Source organism: Pituophis catenifer, unplaced genomic scaffold, assembly GCF_029215685.1.
Source record: "Pituophis catenifer annectens isolate HBS135680 unplaced genomic scaffold, rPitCat1.0.hap2 SCAF_8, whole genome shotgun sequence".
Taxonomy (NCBI): Eukaryota; Metazoa; Chordata; class Lepidosauria; order Squamata; family Colubridae; genus Pituophis; species Pituophis catenifer.
In genome coordinates this window covers 29913881-29938373 of record NW_027256888.1, presented here as the reverse complement: position 1 = coordinate 29938373, position 24493 = coordinate 29913881, and the positions used below count along the sequence as shown (strand labels likewise).

At 42.7% G+C, this 24493-nt stretch overlaps 1 protein-coding gene across 6 annotated transcripts in view; it reads right to left on the bottom strand.

Annotated features, from left to right (window-relative positions):
- Window positions 1–24493, bottom strand: part of PALLD (palladin, cytoskeletal associated protein) — a 531380-nt gene that overhangs the window by 77231 nt on the left and 429656 nt on the right. The window lies entirely within an intron of this gene.

Below are 24493 nucleotides of genomic sequence, written 5' to 3'. Positions count from 1 at the left end.
AAATTGTGTCAAAGATGAACAAAAATTTGTATAAATCTATGACCAGGCCAATATTCTGTTCAGAAAAGATGCATTGTATGTTTGTTTGTGTGTTTTAAAAAATAAAAAAAAACTTTTATTAAAAAAAAGGAAGAAGAAATCTTAAGCACTGCCTCCTAGCTAAAAGAACAGTATTAGCAGTATAATAGAGTTCTGTTCTGTTCTGTTCTGTTCTGTTCTGTTCTGTTCTGTTCTGTTCTGTTCTGTTCTGTTCTGTTCTGTTCTATTCTATTCTATTCTATTCTATTCTATTCTATTCTATTCTATTCTATTCTATTCTATTCTATTCTATTCTATTCTATTCTATTCTATTCTATTCTATTCTATTCTCCTTACAAAGAAACCATTAGGGGAAATGTAGTGTTTTGTGCTCTCCTCCCTTCAAACAGATGCAGTGGCGAAAAAGTTGTGTAACAGTCAATCCATCAGCCTGGGGAGAGCTACTTCAAAACACAGATTGGGCATTGATCCTACCTGAATGCCATTTCTAGTAGAGCTGGAAGAGAGCATCCAGAGTGGGTAGTAGCTCTATGTTCTGCATGTAGACTGAGCACATGATTTTTATTTCCATATTTGGTCACTCGCTCCTTGTCTGGTGATTTCCCAGTTCGGTGAAGGCATAGCAATGAATACACGTGTGACCTGCGAAATATTAGCCCCTTCCGGACTGTGGACCAGACATCAGTAAGGGTGGGGCTGGATGTTCTCTTCCAGCTCTACTAGAAATGGTGTTCAGGTGGACCAACGCCCATTCTCCCTAGAGCTGGATCGAGAGAATCCAGAGTGGGACATACCAAAGCCGCCCTGTCCCCAACAGGTGGGTGCAGTCTGGTCCTAAGTCCCCCCAGCATTATGGATCCTCTGGAAGACACGCCTCCCAAAGGCCGCCTCAGCCAAAGCGAAAGTGTCCAACTTATAATGCCTAATAAACTGTGAAGGGGAAGACCAGGTGACTGCTCGACACATTTCCTCAATGGAGGCCTGTATCGCCCATGCCGCCATGGTGGCCGCACTCCTGGTAGAATGAGCTGTTATTCGGCCAGGTGCTGGAAGGGCCTGAGCCTCATATGTCTTGGTTATGCAGGCTGTAATCCACCATCCCACTGTTGAAGGAGTGACTCTGTTGCCCAATGTTGATGGTTGGAATGAAACAAACAAAGATTTCGTCTTCTGGAAGGCAAGTGTATATTTGATGTAAATACGCCCTTCTGACATTCAAGATATGCCACCTGTGTTCAAGGGCATGTCTTGGCTCTGGGCAGAAGTTGGGCAGAACCAACTCCTGTGCCCTATGAAACCAGGTATTGACCTTGGGTATGAAAGAAGGGTCCAGCCTTAGGACCACCCTGTCCTGATGAAAGATGCACAAGTTCTGTCTGACTGATAGGGCTGCCAGTTCTGAAATCCTCCTAGCCGAAGTAATAGGTATGAGGAATGCCATTTTAAGTGTCAGGAAACGTAGTGTGGCTGACCTTAAAGGCTCAAAGGGACTGCCTGTGAGAGCCTGAAAAACCTTTGACAGGTCCCAAGTGAGATACTTATGGACGACTGGGGGACACAAGTTAGTAGCACCCCTAAGGAACTGGTGTATTGTGGGATACCTGGAAAGAGATTCCAGCTTCCCAAGAGATAGAACAGAAGACAGTGCTGCTACCTGTCGCTTGATGGTACTAGGTGTCAATCCCTTATCTAACCGTCCTGGAGGAACTCCAGGACCTGAGCCACCGAGGCCATAGATGGATCAGCCTGTAACCTGGAGCCCCAGGTGCAGAAGGACCTCGAAGTCGCATTGTAAATTCAAGAAGTGGACTGCCATCTGGAGGCCTGAATAGTTTGAATAACCCTGGGAGAGAGATGTTTGCGCCTCAGGGCCTGCCACTCAACCATCAGGCAGTCAGTTGGAGCCACTGGGGCTCCAGGTGGATCAAGGCCCCCTGGCTGAGATGGATCCTGTCCTTTGGAATCTTCCAGGGTTGCACCACTAACAGGGTTACCAGGTTGGCAAACCATGGTCTCCTAGGCCAATGTGGGGCTATCAATAACACCTCCGCTTTTTCCTCCAACACCTTCTTGATTAATGCTGGAATTAGAGGAAGGGGAGGAAATGCATTCAGCAGACCTGGAGGCCATGGACTGCAGAGGGCATCTGTTCCCACCACTCCCCATGTATGGTACCTACTGAAAAACCATGGCAGTTGAGAATTCTCTGGGGATGCAAACAGATCCAGGACCAGGGTCCCGTATTGATCTGACAGTTGTTGAAATAAAGAGGGATGTAGGAGCCATTCTGCATGGTCCACCGTTGCCCTGCTGAGGCTGTATGCCTGCACATTCAGAGACCTTGAGATGTGCTCTGCCTTTAATGACAGGAGGTGCCACTCTGCCCAGTGACCCAGAAGATCTGCGTCTGCCATGAGGAACCTGAAATGTGTTCCCCCTTGGCAGTTGATGTATGCTTTGGCAGTCGCGTTGTCTGTTAAGACCAACATGTGATGCCCGGCTATGGAACTCTTGAAGTTCTTGAGAGCCAGATGGACCGCTCTGAGCTCCAGCCAATTGATCCCATGGGCCAGGTCCCCCTGGGTCCCCCTGCCCTGGGCAATCAGATTTTGACTGTGTGCTCCCCAAAAGAAGAGGCTAGCATCTGTTGTGATGGTGATGCAGGAAGGTTCCTTGAACAGGCATCCCTTGTGGAGAGCTGGAGATGTCCACCACTGAAAGGATTGCCGTACCTGAAAGGGGAGCCGTACCTTGTCCTGTGAGTTGCTCCTGCCCAATCTTTGGTAAGGCAGGAGGAACCACTGTAGCTTCCTGGCATGCAGTCATGCCCATGGAACTATGGAGATGCACAACATCATTTTGCCAAGGAGCTGTGACAGGAGTGATAGAGGAACTACTCTCATAACCCTGATGAGCTTGGCTAGTTGTATAAGGCTGTCTAGCGTCTCTAGAGAGAGGGAGACTTGGAAGGTTACTGTGTATATTAAAGCTCCCAGATGGAGCAATTTGGTAGTTGGACAAAAGTGACTTTTCTTGTGGTTTAAGGAGAAGCCATGATCTTGCAGCACCCGTATTATGGCCTGTAGATCCCTCTCTGCCCGAGTGGCTGATGCGGACTGAATCAGAATGCCATCCAGATAGCACTGGACTCTGATTGGGATCAAACGCAGATGGGCCACCAATATCTTTGTGAAGGTGCTGATGAAAGGCCAAATGGCATGGTTCTGTATTGATAATGTTTGCCCGAATAGGTGAAGCGAAGGAATTGCCTGTGTGCAAGCCTGATCGGATATGAAGCAGAGGTGGGCTTCAGCAGGTTCTGACCAGTTCTGGAGAACCGGTAGCGGAAATTCTGAATAGTTCGGAGAACCGGTAGTAAAAATTCTGACTGGCCCCGCCCCCATCTATTCTCTGCCTCCTGAGTTCCAGCTGATAGGGAGGAAATGGGGATTTTGCAGTAACCTTCCCCTGGATTGGGGAAGGAATGGAGATTTTACAATATCCTTCCCCTGGAGTGGAGTGGGAATAGAGATTTTACAGTATCCTTCCCATGCCATGCCCACCATGCCATGCCACGCCCACCAAGCTATGCCCACAGAACCAGTAGTAAATTTTTTGAAATCCACCACTGATATGAAGGTATGCTTCTGTTAAGTCTATTGAGGTGAGGAAGTCACCCTCGTGTGCACTGTCCAATATTGATTTGAGTGACTGCATCTTGAATCTTTTGAACTCCAGACACAGGTTCAGACATTTTAAATTCAAAGTTGTCCTCCACTCCCCAGAACTCTTTTGGATCACAAATAGAATTGAATAGAACCCTTGTCCCTGTTGTTCCTGAGGGACAGGTTCGACAGCCTAGATCAGTGGTCCCCAACCCCCGGTCCGCGGACCGGTGCCGGGCCGTGAAGTACCTGGCACCGGGCCGCGCAGTGGCCGGGGGACAGGAACGCTTCAGCGCAAAGGCTCCTGGGCCGTGCGCAATGGGCCTGCGCAAAGGCTCAGGCTCCTGGGCCGTGCGCAATGGGCCTGCGCAAAGGCTCAGGCTCCTGGGCCGTGCGCAATGGGCCTGCGCAAAGGCTCCTGGGCCGTGGCCTCACCCCTGCGCGCGCTCAGCGGGCCGCGGCCCCACCCCTGCGCGCGCTCAGCGGGCCGCGGCAATAAAAAGGTTGGGGACCACTGGCCTAGATATCCAGCAGATGCTGGATCCCTGTCTCCATCAGGCTCCTTTTGGAAGCATCCCTGGAAATGGGGCAACTGATAAAGAATTTTGGGTGTGTATGTGTGAGAAATTCCAATGCCAAAGCTGAGCTCACCGTAGTGAGTACCCATATGTCCGAAGTTGTGACCTCCCACTGATGGAAATGGAGGCCGAGCCACCCACCAATTGGTGGAATGGCCCTGCAGTCACTTTGAACAACGGTAAGGGTGACTTCCTGCTCCTTGAAAGGGCCACTTGCCCTGAGGCTGATGACGGCTCCTGAAGTCCGACCTCTCATGTTGTCTGTCCTGCCGGCTAGGGAACGGACATTGGAACTGGTGATAGTTGATGCTCGGATCCGGGGTTCAAAAGGACTGCCTCCTATAATATGGTGAGGAACAGTGATCACCCCGTCTGTAAAGGGAGGGCATGGCCTTGCCCCTACCCCTGATTTCGACCAGGATAGGTTCCAGAGCTTCTCCAAATAATTTGTTGCCCATAAAAGCGGCTGAAGCCAATTTCCATTTATTTTTATTATCAGCCTGCCAGTATTTAAGCCAGAGCAGGCAACGGATAATGATTGAGGATGCTATGGACCATGACGCAAACTTAGCCGCGTTCAAGGTCGCATCTGCCGAAAATTCAGCTGCAGCTACTAATTTATTAATGTCCTGATGTACCCTGACATCCTCTGGTGAAATTCGTTCCTGCATTTGGCGAAGCCAGAGCAGTGAAGCACGATTAAAGAATGAAGATGAAGTGGCTGCTTTAACCCCCCAGGCCGCTGCTTGATGTGCCTTACACAAAGACAATTCAGCTTTTTTGTCATCTGGTCTCAAGCAATCTATTGCGTCCGTGAGAAGAAGAGCCACAGATGTCAGTGCAGCCATGGGTTTATCCACCGTGGGCACCTGCAAAATTTCAGCAAGGTCTGAAGCCACATTATAAAGCTTTTTTTCTGATCTGGATGAAGCCCTGCACCAGGGTTGTTCCATTGTCTTTGGACAATATCCAAAAATAATTTGGGTGATGGCACGACCTCAGCTTTGACTGCTGGCCCTAAGAAGAGCACATGACCAGAACCCCTGGAATTGGGGCTGGATCTGGAGCAGAATCAAGTTGCAGATTCGTAGCGGTCTTAGTCCTACGAAGTAAGGATTTAAAGAGATCAGGCTTGAAAAGACCTGTAAATGGGGAGGTCTCTTGATCTAGCCCCTCATCCTCAGAAAGATCCATAAATTCCCCTTCCTCAGGCGAGGAGTCATCGCTCTTGGCTGAATGTGCCAAAGAAGGAAGACACTGAGGATCCATCCATGCCTCTTGAGAAATAGGCTGTAAAACGGGACGTTGAGAAAAGGGAACCCCTTGCGAAGGCTGGTTCCTCTGCTGCAAGCCTGCAGAAATTCCCTGTGTAATAGTTTGGGAAATCAGTTGCTTCAGATGATCAGGCACCTCTGACCCAGATTTCTCCTTTGGGCAGATCCTTTCTGTAGCAGGCCTGGAGCTGGTATGAGGGTGTGGCTCCTCAGAGCTCACTGCAAGCAAACAGGGGTTTGCAAATGCAAAAGCTTCAGCCCTATCCAAAACCTCTCCCAAGGTAGGATAGGATGATTCCCTGGCGCCATCTGGAAACCAGGCACTGTAAGAAACAGGCTGCAAAGGATCCGGGTCATGAATAGGATCCAATGCCTCAACTTCTTGAGGGCGGGAAAGTTCCGCTCCTAAACTGGTGCAACCTATATGCTCCTGGTTCTGAGTAGCCTTCTGCAGTTTAGTCAGCTCTTTTTCCAGGGCCTTTTGACACCTTACTGCATCTTTCTTGGCCGATTTGGAGCCTCTCTTACCACTCTGGGTGACTGCCTGGCTCCTTGTTATTGCTCCCTTTGCAGCAGCTCTCTGACTGGAAGGCTTGTAACTCTGACTCAGGGAGGCTGAAGGGAAAGCCCTTCTATTCCCTGTCTGGGCCCGCTGGCTGGAGGAAGGCGTGTGCGATGCCATTTTTTTCCCCACCTGGAGGCAAGCCAGCCTGCAAAGGGCTGATTCTGCCACAGTCTTAAATGTGCTTCTGTGCGCTCCTGCTGCTCACAGTATGCCCAGATGTGACTGGGCAGGGACTGAATCCCCCTCTGCCCATTCAGCAGGATTGCCTGGGCCCGGCTCAATTAGCAGCCAGTGTAGAACCCTGCCACTCCACATGGCTGGCGGGGACCTCAGCTGTAGGAAGCCGGTAAAAGGTCGCTAACCGGCGGGCCAGTTAGCTGACCAGATTGCAGAAGCGATCTCCAAGAATCAAATAATTAAACTTCTTGCAATAGCTCACGATTAGCTGATCAGTAGAATTGAAGGCGGAGCCACTCATTCACACTTCTCTCTATGCTGAAGACTGAGCTGAATTGGGAAACCACCAGACAAGGAGGGAGTGACCTATCACGTGCTCTGTCTACATGCAGAACATAGAGGTACTACCCACTCTGGATGCTCTCGATCCAGCTCTAGGGAGAATACAGTTATTTTCTTTGCGAAAGCAGCTTGCTTTTTGGTTGTCTCAGAAACATTTTTAAAAAGCAGATAAATCAAGGGGCTGGGGAAAAAAGAAAACAAGCATTCAAGAGCTTTAAGATCTTGGTTAAAAAAATTCTGGAATACTCATGCATCCTAGTTTCCTAATGGCATTTACCTGTTGTTCTCCTTCTGAGTGAAATAGTAATTTAATTTCATCAAATATTTGCAAGTATGAGTCAGACATGATTGTATTCCCGGGGGACATGCTTTTGTCTACCCACAGTGAAAAAACATAGGAACAAGGAAGCAAAACTATAATGCATTTATCACATAGGAAACTGTCCTGCTTTGTTTTTCTCCAACACCATCTACACAAACAATGGTGAAGTGCAAAAGTATTGGGATACTATAATGGAATCTACTTTGTCCTGCAGTTCTTCATATTTCCTCCTACTGGGAAGTTATGATGGTGAGCTTGCTTCATATCTGGAGGCAGTTGGTGAAGTCACTTGATGTACTAACTTGAACACAAATAACTATGACTGGCTTGGGTATAAATATCACATTTCAAGAACTGAATCAGGACTCTGCTCCACATTTTATTCTTTTCAGGGTACTATGTAGTAATTCCCTCTAAGCAGATACTACAATCATCAAATAATTGCTTCAATATGATATCTATCTATCTATCTATCTATCTATCTATCTATCTATCTATCTATCTATCTATCTTTATTAATTATTTAAATTTGTATACTGTCCTTCTCCCGAAGGACTCAGGGCGGTGAACAGCCAAAATCTAAAACACATACAGTATAAAAATTAAAAAGAATTAAAAGAGAATTAAATCAGTTTGGCTTCCCTAAATTTTAAAACCCTTTCCCCATAAAATAACCCATTAAAATTTTAAGCCAGCCCGGCTTGCCGGAATAAGAAGGTCTTTAACAGTCGGCGGAAAGTACGGAGGTCTGGGATCAGTCGTATTCCTGGGGGTAGCTCGTTCCAGAGGGCGGGTGCCCCCACAGAGAAGGCTCTCCCCCTGGGGGTCGTCAGTCGACATTGCTTGACCAACGGCACCCTGAGGAGACCCTCTCTGTGGGAGCGAATTGGCTGGTGGGAGGTTATCGGTGGCAGAAGGTGGTCTTGTAAGTACCCGGGCCCTAAGCCATGGAGCGCTTTAAAGATGAGAACCAATATCTTGAAGCGCACCCGGAAGACCATCAGGAGCCAGTGCAGCTCGCGCAGGAGAGGTGTTACATGGGAGCGCCATGTCGCCCCCATAATTACCCGTGCAGCTGCATTCTGGACCAGCTGGAGCCTCCGGGTGCTCTTCAGGGGGAGCCCCATGTAGAGAGCATTGCAGTAGTCCAGGCGAGAAGTGACGAGGGCGTGAGTGACCGTGCATAAGGAGTCCCGATCCAGAAAGGGCCGCAAATGGCATATCAGGCGAACCTGATAAAAAGCCCCCCTGGCCACGGCCGTCATATGCTCTTGTAAAGACAGCCATGCATCCAGGAGGACGCCCAAGTTACGAGCCCTCTCCGTGGGGGCCGATGACTCGCCCCCAATAGCCAGCGATGGCACTAGCTGGCTATATCGGGATGCCGGCAACCACAGCTACTCGGTCTTGGAGAGGTTGAGTCGGAGCCTGTTCCTCCCCATCCAGACCCGCACGGCCTCCAGGCACTGGGACATCACTTCAAGGGCATCGTTGGGTGGTCTGGGGTGGAGATGTACAGCTGAGTGTCATCAGCGTACAGATGGCACTGCACCCCAAATCCACGGATGATCTCTCCCAGCGGCTTCACATAAATGTTGAACAGGAGAGGCGAGAGGACCTACCCTTGCGGCACCCCACAAACAAGGTGCCTCGAGGTCGACCTCTGCCCCCCTGTCAACACAAACTGCACACGGTCGGAGAGATAGGAGGAGAACCACCGTAAGACGGTGCCTCCCACTCCCAACCCCTCCAGCCGGCGCAGCATGATACCATGGTCGATGGTATCAAAAGCCACTGAGAGATCTAATAGGACCAGAACAGAGGAACATCCTCTGTCCCGAGCCCTCCAGAGATCATCGATCAACACGACCAATGCCGTTTCCGTGCTGTACCCAGGCCTGAAGCCGGACTGGAATGGATCCAGATAAACAGTTTCATACAGGTACTGTGGGAGCTGCCGCACAACCACACTCTCAACAAACTTTGCAACAAAGCGAAGGTTGGAGACAGGACGGTAATTTGCCAAAACAGCCAGATCCAGAGAGGGCTTCTTGAGGAGGGGCCTCACCACCGCCTCTTTCAAGGCTGGAGGTAAGAAACCCTCACTCAAAGAAGCATTTATAATCCTCTGGAGCCAGCCTCGTGTAACCTCCCGGGTGGCCAGGAGGGACACGGGTCCAGTAAACATGTGGTTGCGTTCAACCTCCCCAGCATCCTATCCACGTCCTCGGGAGTCACAGGGTGAAACTCCTCCCAGATAACATTCTCAAGACCCACCTCGAACACCTCGCCTGAACCTACCCAGTCAGAGTCCAGGCCGTCCCAAATTTGAGTGATTTTATCGTGCAGATAATGTGCAAAATCCTCAGCACGTCCTTGCAAGGGGTCTTCTCGCGCTCCCAGGTGGAGAAGGGAGCGGGTCACCCTAAACAGGGCAGCTGGGCGATTATCTGCCGACGTGATAAGAGTGGAGAAGTAGCTACACTTCGTCGCCTTTATCGCCACTAAGTAGGTCTTGATATAAGACCTCACTAGTGCTCAGTCAGATCCAGAACGACTAGCCCTCCAACTACTCTCTAGGCGTCTTTTCCGGTGCTTCATCTCCCTCAGCTCCTCGGAGAACCAAGGAGCTGGGCCGATTCGGCGCCGGGTCAGAGGCCGCAAAGGCACGACCCGATCTAAAGCACCAGCGTCCACCCTATCCCAGGTGGCCACCAGGTCTTCTGTCGAGTCGTGAGCCAGAGTCTCAGGAAATGGCCCAAGCTCCATTTGGAACCTATCAGATCCATCAGGCGCCTGGGGCGGAACCACCTAGTCGGTTCCACCTCCCTGCGGTGGGGTGCAGTGGTCAGGAAGTCAAGTCTAAGGAGAGAATGGTCTGACCATGACAAGGGTTCAATGACTATGTCCCCTGTATCTAGACCATTCAACCACTGACCAGAGATAAAAACCAAGTCCAGAGTGTGTCCTCCTATGTGAGTAGGCCATGAATTAACTGAGTCAGGTCCATGGCTGTCATGGAAGCCATGAACTCCCAAGCCACCTCTGACGTTTCACTGATGGACGGCAGGTTGAAATCCCCCATGACCGAAAGCCTGGGGGTATCAACCGCCACCCCGGCTATGACATTGAGGAGCTCGGGCAGGGCCGCTGCCACGCAGCACGGAGCCAGGTACGCAATCAGCAAGCCCACAACATCAGCCTAAGACCGGGGCTCTGAGACTCTAGACACCCCAGGGAACGAGGTGAGCATTGGGGGCTGGAGCACATCACCGTTTGGAGACAGCGAGCATGTACTCCCACAACACGATGTGGCCCCCTGCTCCCACCATATCTGCCCCTCCCACCAACAGTCCTGATGGAATTGCCCTCCTCCATACCAACACTACCCCCCTCCACTCCCTGCTCTGCACCTCCCCTAACACGACGCTGTGCCGGGCCTGGCCCCCCCTAACAAATCACCCTCCCTCTCCTTCGCCAAACAACCCTCCCCCCCAAAACCCCTTAAAAATTTTCTAATGACAATTTTAAAAAACCCCTCAGCCCCCTCTTCGCTGCATGCCACCTCTCGGGGTTCCAAAACCCGTCATCAAGGTAGGCTCTTGATAGAGTGGAGGGCCAATCCTGCAAGAGGGGGGAGTCTCGCAGAACAAGAAGCTCAGCTGCCGAATACATCTTGCCACAAGAGGATGAAGTGACCAAGTCCCAAGGGTCCCAAGGGTCCAGATGGTGAATAAAAAGTCCAGTGGGGAGCAAATAAGATGGGGGCATCCAGAGTCTAAGGTCCAAGGCCACTGTCCTCTCACAACAGTGGACAAAGTCTCTTGCCAAGTCAACACAGTTCAAGGGGGATACAATCCAACCACTCTCTCACAGTGATTGGTCTGATGGACAGTCCCCTCTACTGGTGAGATGGAAGTAGTGAACCAATGCAAAGTATCAAACACAGCCCAAGGGGTTAAGGTCCAAAACCACCCTCTCATGGTGGATTGGTCTGATGGTCAATCCCCTCTGCTGGTCAATCCCCTCTGCTGGCAAATTGCAAATAGTGAGCAAAACCATAACGACTCAGCCCGAGGGGCTCAAGCCAAACCACCCTCTCATGGTGGTTGGTCTGATGGTCAGTCCCCTCTGCTGATGAGATGGAAGAATTACACTGGCTCACATGGCATCCCAACGTATTTGACAATCCCCCCGAACAGCTAGGGGAAAGGCTCAGATGAAAATAACCCAGGTCTCGGTGTCAGAAAGTCAGTAAAAGCGGCAGCCAGTCCGGAATAGACATAGTACAAGGGGAAACAATGGAAAATAAGGGGGGGGGAAAGATGTTCTCCAACCCCCAGCCTCCAAAATACAAGCGGGGGCCTCCCAAAGTCTGCAAGGGACTGACCCATCAACTGGGCAGCCCTCATGCAGATCCCAGTCAATCCTGGGCAGTAGATGTTTGTCTGCCACATTGATCCCATCAACCACATCAGTAGGGCTGACCGCGGGCGCTCTCCTCCTCGCCATCATTGGACGGCCACCATTTCAGCCATTGCAGCTGCAACCGAAACCGCCGTTGCCGTTGCCACTCCCACTGCCAGACGAAAAGTTCTGGCAGCGTCCCAGAGCTCACCAGGGAATCCGGCAATCCCCAAGACAACCAGGGAAACCCCCGGGCTAGGGGCATCACCAAGTTGCAAACGGCCCCAGCGGACCCGTTCGCTGCTGCCACTCCAGCCTCCGAAGCCTCCGACTCAGAAATGCCGCCGCCACCACCCAGCTGATGCAAACGAAGTGATCCGCCGGCCGCCTTTCTAGCCCTCACTGATGATGACGCCGCAACCCTGTCCTGGGGGGGGAGAAAGCCCCCACCCGGCTGGCAAAGAGCTCCCCTAGCTGGGCCCGGGGTCGTAAGCTGTCAAATCGACCCCACAAAAGACCAACAAGGCGAATAGGCCACCATCCTCAAACTGCGATTCAGGCAGACACCGCCATCTTGGACATGCGCAGAGGCATTACATATACTATATAAGTTTCTAAAACAATTTCAATTACTTTGAGTAGAGTAAAAACAAAACAAACTACATATATTCATCATGTAACTAAGCAAATTAAATGTGTCCCCAGTATAGCAACAGAATTGTTTCCCTTTATCTTGTTATGGGTTTGAAAAGTTGCCTAGAGTTCTGCATTGGAGAAATTTATAGACAAATATGAAATCAATCTAAAATTTAAAATCATAGAGGAAGTATTATATTAAGATTTTTATGTTTGTCAAATTAAAATCTAAAACAAAAAAAGGGTCATAGATAATCTATTCTACTTACACCGCTATAATATGAAGTACTTGTTTTATTTCAGTAAGAACTAGAGCAATGAGGACAGCATCTGTGCTCGGAGTTCTGCATGGACTGCATCACAAATTGCATCTATAGTTCCAGAAAACATTTTTGAGATACTTTTTCCAGTCACCAAGCAGTACTAGATTATTTATATGATTGATATAGCAACTCATGTCACACAAGTGACTTTGGGCGGCTTACAAGGATGAAAAACAAAGAAACCCATAACCTACAAACTCTGGTATCCAAGGATAAACAATAATCTCACTCATATAAAAAAAAAGACATTGACAGCAGGAGAGCTCCTCTCCTTGATGCAAATGCTTGTATCCGTCCAGTGTCACACACATCTATTTAGGCCTTGGGAGTTAGATAATACCAAATCAATATCATACAGAATCCTAATTTAGTATTCCTAAATCGTGTCATAGCATTATAGATGACCTACCATTGGTATGCATGCTTTTCATCCTTCTCTAAAAAGGTAAGATTATGTAAAGCTTCCTAGGATCTTGTGATGAAAACAGCTAACATGGGCTTCATGTGTAAAAGCTGGAGTGGGTGCATCATACTATGGTTCAGTATTCTAAATACAATCTTGCAGATTATTTCAGTATTTGCAGTTCTCCTTCTCCTTAACAAAGGGAAGGTAGGTCATAGAGAACGCACAAATAACATGATATGGAGGTTGAGCCCAAATAAACATTTTGTTTCTCAAGTCTTAAATGATTCATCATAACATCAAATGTTCTCTTAACATACACAATAAACTTTTATTAATTCCACTGTGATTCACTGAAATGTGTATACAATAGTTTTGATTTTCACTTAAAAATAGTTTCAAGTGAAGGAAATATATGTATATGTGGGTATGTGCATGTGTCTGTCTGTCTGTCAGTGTGTATGTGTGTGTTAAGTGATACTGGTCTTTTCTACAGCTGTTAAAGGCTATAGTCAAAGCCCTTAACAAGTAATGCTAATAGTTTAAGCACACGCCCAACAGAAAGAAAAATAACAGAAGTCATAAAAGTTGTAATTTTTAGACAATTCAAGATATATATTATTAATATCAAAACATTTCCCTTAAAAATTCTTCTAAAAAACTATTTGATTAGAAAACTCAAAATATCTTTTAATAATTATTTTAATTATAAATAAATATATTCTCTTGGAATTACTAAATTACCCTGACTAAATATAATGAAAAGAACTCATGCTATTGGGGATAACTTTTCTTTGGTATGCAGCTAATATAAATAAAATTAGTAGAATGAAACTGGTTGTATTCCATTGGCATTACATCACTCTTCTTTAATAGGAAACCTCTCTCCAGTTTAACAATTTGCTTCAGTGTGTCCATGTAAGTTCTCAGAGAGGATCTGAAAGAGATGACCAGACTGAGCCAGAGGGAGGAGTCAAACGCATCATCGGTCTCCAATCTCTTCACACTCACAAGAGATCTAAGTCCAGCCCACCTTGAATTCCATTGACTCTTATCTACTGCCAATTTGCTTTGACCATTAGTAGTTCAGATTCGAGTAGAGAGCTTAAGCTTGCAATAAATCCTTATATTCATTTGAACTGCCTGAGTTCCCTGATTCCCATGCTTGACAGAATCATCTTATAAGGCTGATGTTTTAATCAAGAACAGCACTTCAAAGAATATCAGTAATTTGACTTATAAATAGAACTATCCAAATTACTGCAGCTCTTACAATAATAATAATAATAGAAAAAGTGCTCCAGGCCTTTAGTATTTTGCAACAAAACTGAAGACTGTAGTAGTAAATACAAGAAATAGTCACATCCTATAATTCATTATTTAATTAAACTACCGTATGGCAAATAGATATGCAATTTAAGATGCATCATCCAGTAGAGCAACTAAATTCTACTTCAAGCATTTATAAGGAGAAATGCTTTGTATTTTCCCTAGCACTACAACTGTTTAAATAATATCACCATGAAAATTTCTAGCAAAGCTCAGAAACTTTCTCACTCTGAGAAATATAAAGAACTATGGACTTGGCTTTTGCAGACTTCACAGAATAGGAGTCTGTGATAAACTGATATGCAACTCCCAAATCAGCTGAAAGCAAGATTATAGATAGGTAGGATAAAAGGGCTTAGCTAGGATTGTGTCCAACATTTTGGAAGTGGTGTTTTCTGGGATGTAAATAGTTAAACAAAAACAAATATTTGTCACACTTCATATGAGGTTCTGGAACTAAATTAGCACTTAGGGCTCATTATTTAAGTAAAATATTTGCATAATTACTATTCTTATGCTAAAGATACCTTTGAAGTCTATTTTATGGCCAAACCAGATGATATACCAGAAACCCATGACTGGAACATTCATTGGGGAAATAGTATGATATTCATGAACAAATTGCAGCTGCATTTCAGAAAATATATTGGGGAAAATTACACAGGAAGAGAGATTAAGTTATCTTCTTTGCCAGTGTATAGTTCCAATCCAATTTGCTGAACAAATTCTTTGACAAAAAGTGGGTTTTCTGAGCCCACTTTTTTCAAGGGGGCATGTATCACAGGATGACTATTCAAAGACACAAGAAGGGTGGAAAATTACTGACACTTTCCTGCCTTTATTGCCACTAGGTAGGCCTTAATAGCTGCTATGTCGGTTTGAGTTTGCCCCCTTCGAATGTCAGCAGCACTCTAAATGTCTTTTTCCTCATATCAGCTCCTAGGGAGTACTTAGATCCATGAGAAGGAAATAGTCACATGGGTGTGTTCTGATACAAAGCCTCAGCTGCCTTCTTATTTCAAGCAGTGTCCAAGGCTTCAGAAAGATCATGCAGCAGAAAAGCAAAAACAACCCTCAGCTTCCTTTGAAACCCATCAGGGTCCATCAGTCACAAGGATGGACTGATCTAATAAGTCCAGGTTCCTTGCAATGGATGGTGGTGTCAAAGAATCCCGTGGTAATTCGAATATGATCTGATCATGACAAGGGGAAACACCAAAATGTCCTCCAATTTCAGATCACATAGCCACTGCTTTGACAGGAACATCAGATCCAGTCTTTGATCACAGTCCTTGTGTCAGGCTCTGGATGATCCAGGATAGGTCTCTGGCCATGAACTTCTGAGCGGCCTCAGACCTCACTCTGAAAGAAGGAAGACTGAAGTCCACCAAGACCATAAGTCTTGGTAACTTTTCTGCTAACTGGAGATAGAGTCAAGGAGCTTGGATATGGAAGTATGCAGCAGCGGGGTGGGGGGTGCAATAGCAACAATCCCAACTGATCCCCAGAGCCCAATCTGAATAGGGTTTCACATCCAGTGATCTGTGGTGCGGTGCCCCTGAAAGCCATAAACAATGCCTAGTTAAGAATAGCCACAACTTTATCTCTGCCTGGGGTGTTGGTTGATATAATACTTGACATCCATCTGGAAATATCTCAGAAAAGGGACAACCTCCCCCCCCCATCTTAGACTAGTTTTGTGGATACATTTCAGGTTAGCCCCTCATCAATGATTATCATTAAAGGCTTTATGCAGACTGACCTGGCATTTAGAAGCAGCAGGTAAAATCCAGGATTTCTGAAGTTCTGCTAACTAAGCTGAGATCAAGGAAATGGAATGCAAAATTAATATAAGATATCTGTCTAGGTTCTCTGTCTTCCATTATATTTTCCCATGCCTGTCAATCCCATATTTTGGACCACGCTGCAAAGGTTGCAACATCCCTCAACCCAGACCTCTCAAGGCCAGGAATCTTCCATAGCACACAAATTCATTTATTCCAGGGAGGGGGACCCAGGTAACCCAAGGCACTTCAGATTCATTGGCTCTCAACAGCATTAGGGAGTCCAGCACCACCACCACCCGCCACACACACACTCCATCCACAAACACAGACACATACCAACTCACAGGAATCCCTCCTGCTGCTATCACCATTGTTAGGAGTTCTCTTCCATGCACCAACTAACCAACCTCCCCCCTCCCCCCGGCTCTCACAGTTCGCAATCAAGCACCTAACTGGCAGACAGAATTAAGATGAAGTGGTCATCTTCCCGCCTCTGAAACTAGAAGAAAATGTGAATGGATTCTTTAAGAGAGAGGGTCCATGGTATTCTGCCACTCTATTGCTATCCCTCCAAGATACAAATCTGCCAGAATGTGGCTCTTTAAAGTTCCTAGCATCAGTTGAAAAGCTCATTATTATTCAAAGGGATAGAAACCCCAGCATCAAAGAAGTTGTGGATGCATAGGCATTCTGCTGCAGCTTGTCCTACCAGACCTCTGGCTCGTTTTCTGACCCACACTTCCTGCCAGCACAGGTCTGTTGACATAAAAAACACAACCATGGATAAACTCAGCATGGCCAGCAGCAGCAGTAGCAGCAGCCCCTCAAAAAATGGAAAATAATCTCCTCCTCCAAAAAAGAGGAAAATAACTGAGATAGTTCAAGTCCAGCATCAGTCTAGGTAAATAATTAAAACAAATTGGGAACAAATTACAAATCATCCAAGGCTCCTGTTCTCTTCACTTTACTGCAAGCTTTTTAAAAATGTCTTTGTCTGTTGTATTACTATATTGTGTAGAAAAGTGAGGAGTGATAAATTGGAAGATTCAGAATAAATCTCTTCACTCTTCCATCATGTATTCTCACTGCTTTGCTGAAAATGAAGTCGGATCTTCTCTCCTGCCAAGGCAATTTGTTTCTTTCAAATATGAATACCTGATTTTTGCTTAGCTAAATAATGCTTAAAAGATCTTAAAGATGATGGCTAGGTCTGGGATTGCTTATAATGTTCTGAATGACATTCCCCTTCATTGGAGCAAGTGTACAGTTCAAACTGCAAAATTAATGGCTATTTGTGATTTCTTTCAAAATTGGGATATAATTTTCAACATAGTTAAGTTGTATAAAAATATTAACATATTTAAAGGCTCTGACAGATTCATCTCTGAATTTTTTATTAAGATCTGCTTTCAATCAAAGCTTTCAGTGCATTTGGATAGAGGGCACCGAGGGATGCTAAATCTGATACATCTCTGTGGAGAGTCTCAGGTTGAAGACTAAATCCTTATCTTTTCTTTATCTATTGATGACTCACAGAGCTTACTGGATTCCTGTAGTAAAATAATCTGCTATTTGTTTCACGTTTAGATTATAAAATAATCCAACAAGTGTCAACTTTTTATCTCCCAAGTTTTTCCCCAATTTCAGCAAGAATGATCAATGCCGAAACTACAATAGTTAAGGAATGAACTGTAAATGGGATGAATTTATTTAAATATTATATTTATTGTTGCTGTATGCATTTATGGGTGAAGGTCTGGTGGTATAATTATTTTATTTTATTTTAAATATATGAGCTTTAAATATGAAATTTCTATATGCACATAGAACTCGATTTTATCTGATACTATGTAATAGCAATAGGATAATTAATCTTTTTTTGCCTTTCAAAAATATACAAGAAATTACAAGAGTAACATCAGTCACTCCTTAATTTCAAAATAATTTGTTTGCATGCCTCTAAAGGTCTCCTTTCCAGAAACAGCCAAGCATGTGAAAATTCAGGGTTGCTTTCAGAATCCTGATACAAATCATAATAAAACCATCTTTAAAAAGCATAGCTCAAGTCTGAAATTGGAAAAACTTGGAGATAAAAGGTAATGAGTGTCTACAGAGATTCTCAATCATCCAAGTCATGGTTGATCCAAAAGTGCTTTTCCCAAAAAGCAACTGGACTTTCTTGGTTTTTTTCTTTGAAAACATTTTGGTTGTCATCCAAGAAGGTTCTTCAGTTTTTCAGTTAGCTTTTTGGACCATTCGTTTGGTGTTATAATTAACTGCTGAGGAGCTGGTTGGTTCTGTTGTTGATTGGTTTTGAATGGTCCAGTTTCTTATGTGTTCATTTGCTGGATCTAAATCAATATGCTGGTTAATTGAACATTTTGTAGAATACCAGGCTTCAATAAATTCATATGTGGTGAGTATTGACATGGCTGATGATTTTTGTTCTAACCCAATCAAATTGATATTGTTCATTGTTGACGTAGCTCAAGATCAGGGATTTTTGATTATTTTTCAAATTTTCAAATTATTATTTGAAAGCAAAAATGGCTTTTATAAAGCAAGTAAAACATAATCCAGTTAATGTTGTATTCAGATCACATCAATGTTTCCCTATCATTAAAACTGATGGGCCATATAAGAACTTATTTTGATAATTCACAGCATAGCAATAATATTTAAACACACATGCAACTCCCTGAGCCAAAAAGGTATTGGCTCATTGTATAAGAATATACAATTTTTTTTAGAAAAACTGAAGCTTGAACCTCTTTAACAAACAGAGATCAAATACTATGCATAATGAAATATTTTTTAAATAAATATGCTTATTGAGCAAAGCCTAGATAAATAATCTGGAACATCGATGAGGCTGGAACATCGATGAAGTAAGTCAGTGACTTTTTAAAAAAGTTTTTTATTTTTATTTTTTATTAACATATTCAAATGTACAGTCTTTTGTCCATCATTAATCATTATTCATTCATCTTATTCTTTAACTTCCATTTGCTAAATAGTTGTTTGGATCTGCTCTTCTACCATCTCCTTCCTTTATTTTAATACAACCTTTCCTTTTCTTCCCTTCTCTCTCCTCTTCTGTTTCTTTCTACTTTCCTCATTCCTCCTCTCCTTCCCTTTTCTACTTCCTTTCCTCTTTCCCCTCTCCTCTCTTCTTCCTCCCTTTCTTACCCTCTCTCCTCCTCTTTTCCCCTTCCTTTTCCCGTTCTTTTTTCTTCTCTTCTCACCTCCCAGCTCTCCTCCCTCCCCCTCTTTACTCCTCTCCCCTCCCTTGTTGTTTCCTTTTTCAATTCAATCTGAGATGATATTCGAGCAGCCCCGATTTCTATTCACATACATCTTCATTTCAAATTCCTTTTTTACTTTATAATTATATCTCTTCTTATATTCCTGTACATTATTAATCAATCCATGTGTCATCTGGGTATAACATTTTTGTGCCCTCATTCTTCATAATTTATCATCATTTCTTAATACGTACATTTGTCAGTGACTTTGAGGGATCCTTACAATTTAGCATTGCATCAAATTAAATTAAAATCGCCTCAAACCTTAAATTAAATTAAAATCTCATGAACCTGATTTATTTCCAAGAAAATGCATTTAAGATTAAGATGCCAAAAACACAAACAATAATTCTGAAAGCTTTCCAAGTTGGGGAGACTTCCTGGAACAAACATTTTCATATATTTCTCAAAAGAAGGAACAATACTTATACTATAGTTATTTCCTATAATTAATTGGCTTCCTCAATAAATGGTTTGTATTTCCTATTTGGAAGCCATGTCAAACTCATTCTCTGATCAGATGTTTCCTTAATAGCTTGTCAGACTACAAGATTTTCAACACAACCTAAAAAAACAAAAGGGCACAGATCTATATAAAACAAGTACATATTGCTGCTTTCTGGCATGCAAGACAGAATGTATGGCGCGCACACACACACACACACACACACACACACACACACACACACACACTCATTTCTCCAGTTTTACAGCATGGCTGAGTAGCTTTTCTACACATACTACATTACTTTCAAAAGGTTTTCTTGACTGATAAGCAATGAAGTCACTAAAGAAGATAATGCTCAGTGGACAAGTTTACTGTTTTTAAACAATCCTTTCAATATTATTTTTATAAAAATAAACTTAATAAACTTAATACAAAATACACTTAAACAATTATTTAACAATCCATTTTAAAGCCAACATCAAATAGAGGAACTCCAAAGCAATAGCTACATAGCCTGTAGTTTGGAACTGTTGCTATTCAGCCTAGTAAATAGTATTCCAAGAATTTGATGGTTTTAAGGTAAGCTCCATTGAGTGAATGACTGAACAAAGGATACACACACACACACACAGAGTGCACACACTCAGATACCTTTTTTCAAAAACATATAACAGCTTAAAAGCAGAAGTCTTAAAGTGTATCCCTAGCATATATAAAAATTGTATCTGTTTAACATATTTGCCCCAATGAATCCTGAGAACAAATGTTTGTAGAATGTTCTGAAATTGTTAGCAGTCTTAATGCATCCCATTCTCAATAGATGTGTAAAATTTCACTGACAGAAGAAATCATACTCCTTGGATAAGGATCATATATTTGATTTATATCCTGCTTTAATTATTTTTTTTAATATTTAACTTCAGTTTACACAATATTATTTAGTATACAAAGATGAAAATCTTTATCTTTGATAGCAAGCTAATGAGACCTAGAGACATGCATTTGAGGGGCTGGGACACTCTTGTATATCTTGCCCACTACAAGTATCTGTTATTCTTTCAGCCACATATGTGGTTGCACACATACAAACTAGAGTATCTTGTTGTAATGAATGTCATTGGTTAACTGTATCATAAAATACAACAGTATTCCTTTTTGACAGTTCTGAACCTCCCGCCACTAGGCTTTAATTATATCAATGTTTCTCAGACCTAGCAATTTCAGCATGTGTGCACTTTAGTTCCCAGAATTCTAGGAGTTGAAGTCACACATCTTAAAAGTTGCCAAGTTTGAGAAACACTAAATTAAATGATCCTTGATTCAAGTGTTATGACTGAGAATTCGTTATATCTTACATAATTTATGTATCTACACATTTTTTCTTAATTAGGAAATCTCAAAAACAGTATTTTCTTAACAGAAGAGTTGCTATACTGTTGCTTTTATAATTACAATATGATATTGACAAGTTTATTTTTTAATCCCTTCCTAATAGTTCCTAAGACAGCTCCTTTGAACTTTATTCAGTTGCTTCCCCTGATCAACCTTGGAATCAATCACTATTTCCGAAAAACACTGACTGTCCTGGATGGATAATCCCTCTCATCTTCCACCTCACCTGTGCAAAATCCTTCCTATTAGTTACAGTTTTCTCAGTTAAGATTATACATATCTAATTTGTCTTATTTGGAGAAATGCCAGAAATGACAACATAACGCTTGTAGACATTAATCTTCTCTCGGGTATCTCTCTTGATGATCAGACTTACTAACATGTTTGATCTTTTAAAAATATTTTTTAAAAAGAAAAACTAATTTGGCACATAGTATCCACACCTTTAGTATCACAGCATATCATGGCAATATGCTATTTGGTTGCACTCACATCTCAACTTAGTTTACCTTCTGGTAAACAGCTGTTTCTTGTTTTATGTATCACAGCAGGAGGAGTTAGGTGGTCAAATGAAGAGGAGAGATCTAAGGAGCTAGGGACATTTGGGCAAGAATGAATTTACATTTAATTTTTTCTTAAAAAATTTGCCCCAAAATTGATTTATATTTTTACACAGCCTTAATTTATACCCCCATAATTTGTGATTGGTACATTCCACAAATAATTTTAAAAACTCTGAATTATAGAAAGTAACTCTATGTGGTTCACAGGTAACTCTATAATTCACAGACATCTTATTCAATTTCATGATACTATTCACATTTTCTACTAATATAGTGTAGCAACTATTCATTATATTCATCTCATAATTCAACAGAGTAATGCATTTACTAAACATTTTAAGTTAGTGTATACAGACCACTATCTACATATTGCTCTTCTCTCCAGAGAAAGCCTGTGGCAGTACACAATGTAATAAAAATATCAGATCACCACCCAACAATTAAACAACTGCAACAGAAAAATCATACAGGTAGTTCTTGTTTAGCAACTGCAACTTGAACCAGCAAGTTGGTTGTTAAATAAAGCAATTACTAAGTGAAAATCTTGACTTTCTGAAGATCCCTCAAGACCTGGTGGTTATGCCATCAGGTCTAGAGATCCTATGGAATTGGCAAAATAAATTAATAATTTTCCATTATTATTAACATCCCTTTGCCCATTATTTTTACTTGCATTTTATAGTTTTTAATGTTTTTTTTATAATTTTTATTAATATATTCTATGTTCTATAGTTTTTAATGTTTTAAATTATTATAATTATTTCTGAGCTATACTTTTTTTAACTTTGTTGTTCACTGCCCAGCATCACTTGTTTTGTGAGATGGGTGGGGCTATATAAATTTGTAAAATAAATGAGACCACAACTATGCTTACAGTTCTATCTCAGTTTTCCTTTGCTTCTTGATACTTTTTAGCTGAACTGAGGTTCTTTCTCTCTTTGTGGATCTTGATATGGGGTAAATAAGCAAGTGAAAATAAGAGCAGCGAGACCCTGTGAAGATCATAATTGGAAGGACTGGTCATTTTTTTTGTACCATGGTTGTAACTTTGGTCACTAAATGAGGCACTAAATGATTGCTAAGTGAGGATTGTACAGCATACAACAGGTGCATTTTTTATTATTTCTAACACATCTGAGAATGGCTACTATATGAGTACTGGTCACCAATATCTCCTATACTTCTGAATAATTATCTGTATCATACAGACAACTCTGTTTTAGAGAGCATTATAAAGTAAATGAATCATGGCTAAGTAGTACCAACTCCAATGAATCTAAATCTTGCATAACTTAGTCTAGATATAATTCAGTTTGTTTATATCTTTATCTAACAAACTTCCCCATAGTAAAATCACTGTCAATGGTCAATGTAAACCTTCTATGTCAGGGGCGTCACAGCATTGTCACGTGACGTATCGGGATTTCGCCCCCCTTCCCTAAACTGGGCGTGGGCATCCAGCCCGCAGGCCGTGAGTTTGACAGCCCTGTTCTATATCTTTCACCTTAATTCAATCCTTGTGTGAAAAATCTGGGGTATGAAAATATGAGATATTTCATGTAAGTCTTTTTTTAGTTCATACTTTTTGCCATTTGTTGCTCTGAAGCAAAAGCCTATGACTCACACAATATCCTGGGCCCAACCTTTTAGTCAAATTTCTTGAGGTCAACAGATCTGGCAAAAGATAAACATTTCCTCATGAATTGCCCATTACAGACATTATCACTTACTCATCCTAGCTATCTCATGCTTAGCATCTGTATAGTTACTCACAGGCTGCTTTCATCTTCTCATAGACCATCAGAAAAGACCAAACACAAGTGAGACATGCATCATAAGCCCTTTCCACATCCATAAAGCATGCAGATAAATGCACTCCTAGACATTCTGATTCACTCCTGTAATATTTGTAATGGAGAAAAAAACACTGTTGTTTTTTAAGTGTTTTAAGTTTGCAATTTTTTTTTTTTTTTTTGGTAACACAAAGCATGAAGTATTCAGGAAAGTGATTTCTTTCTTCATCCAGATGCCTTCCAAAATACAAAACCCGCCCATTCCTATTTTTAGACTATGGCTCTTTGTGTTTCTTCATTTAACGTGGATTTAAATGCTTCAAAAACAGACTGTATATTTGTGAAAGCCCATGCATTTTTCTGTAAACTTTTGTAAATGCATCATGTATAAAAGAAAAAGTAGGAGGAAAAAAGAAAGACAATAAGGCAAAGATGAACACTATTTTTCTCAGCATTTTTCTAATGAAGTGTTCTAGCTGTGAGAAAATGTTTTCATACTTTGTATCTAATTCTGGCATTTTTAAAAAAAATGTCTACTACAGCTAGTGAAATGGGCAGCCAGAAAAACTGAGTATAAATACTCTGTAATTCATAAAACTTATAGGAAGACCACTTACATAAATTTCTCCCAACACTCAGCTGGACAAAAATAAATCAATAATATAAGAGTATACAAACAATATTTCCCCCAAAGCATTCTGGAAGCTTTATTTCAAAATTATCATAATGTCCAGGTTAATGAGCCCTAGTATCTTAAGAAATAACCCTGATAAAATATCCAAAATTTTTCTGTATTATTAGTTAACTATCTAGTTGTTTGGAAGTCTTTCTTTCTCTTTCCCTCTCAGAAAAACCTAGGTATATTTTCCCTAATCATCTTCTTCCCCAATCTCACAGTATTTGTATTTCGACACAGGAAAAATAGCCTGCATGCTATTTCTTCTAAATACAATACAACGAACAGTTCTTTTTAAATTGCCAAAACCTAGATTATATGTGAAAAAAAATCACATATGTACCTCAGACCAAAACAACTATTGTCACGCTGGCATCCTGAATGAATTCAAAAGAAAATAAGAGGCGAGAAAATGCAAATAACATGAGTTGGAAAGCATAGCTCCAATTATTGAAAGATTTAAGAATCA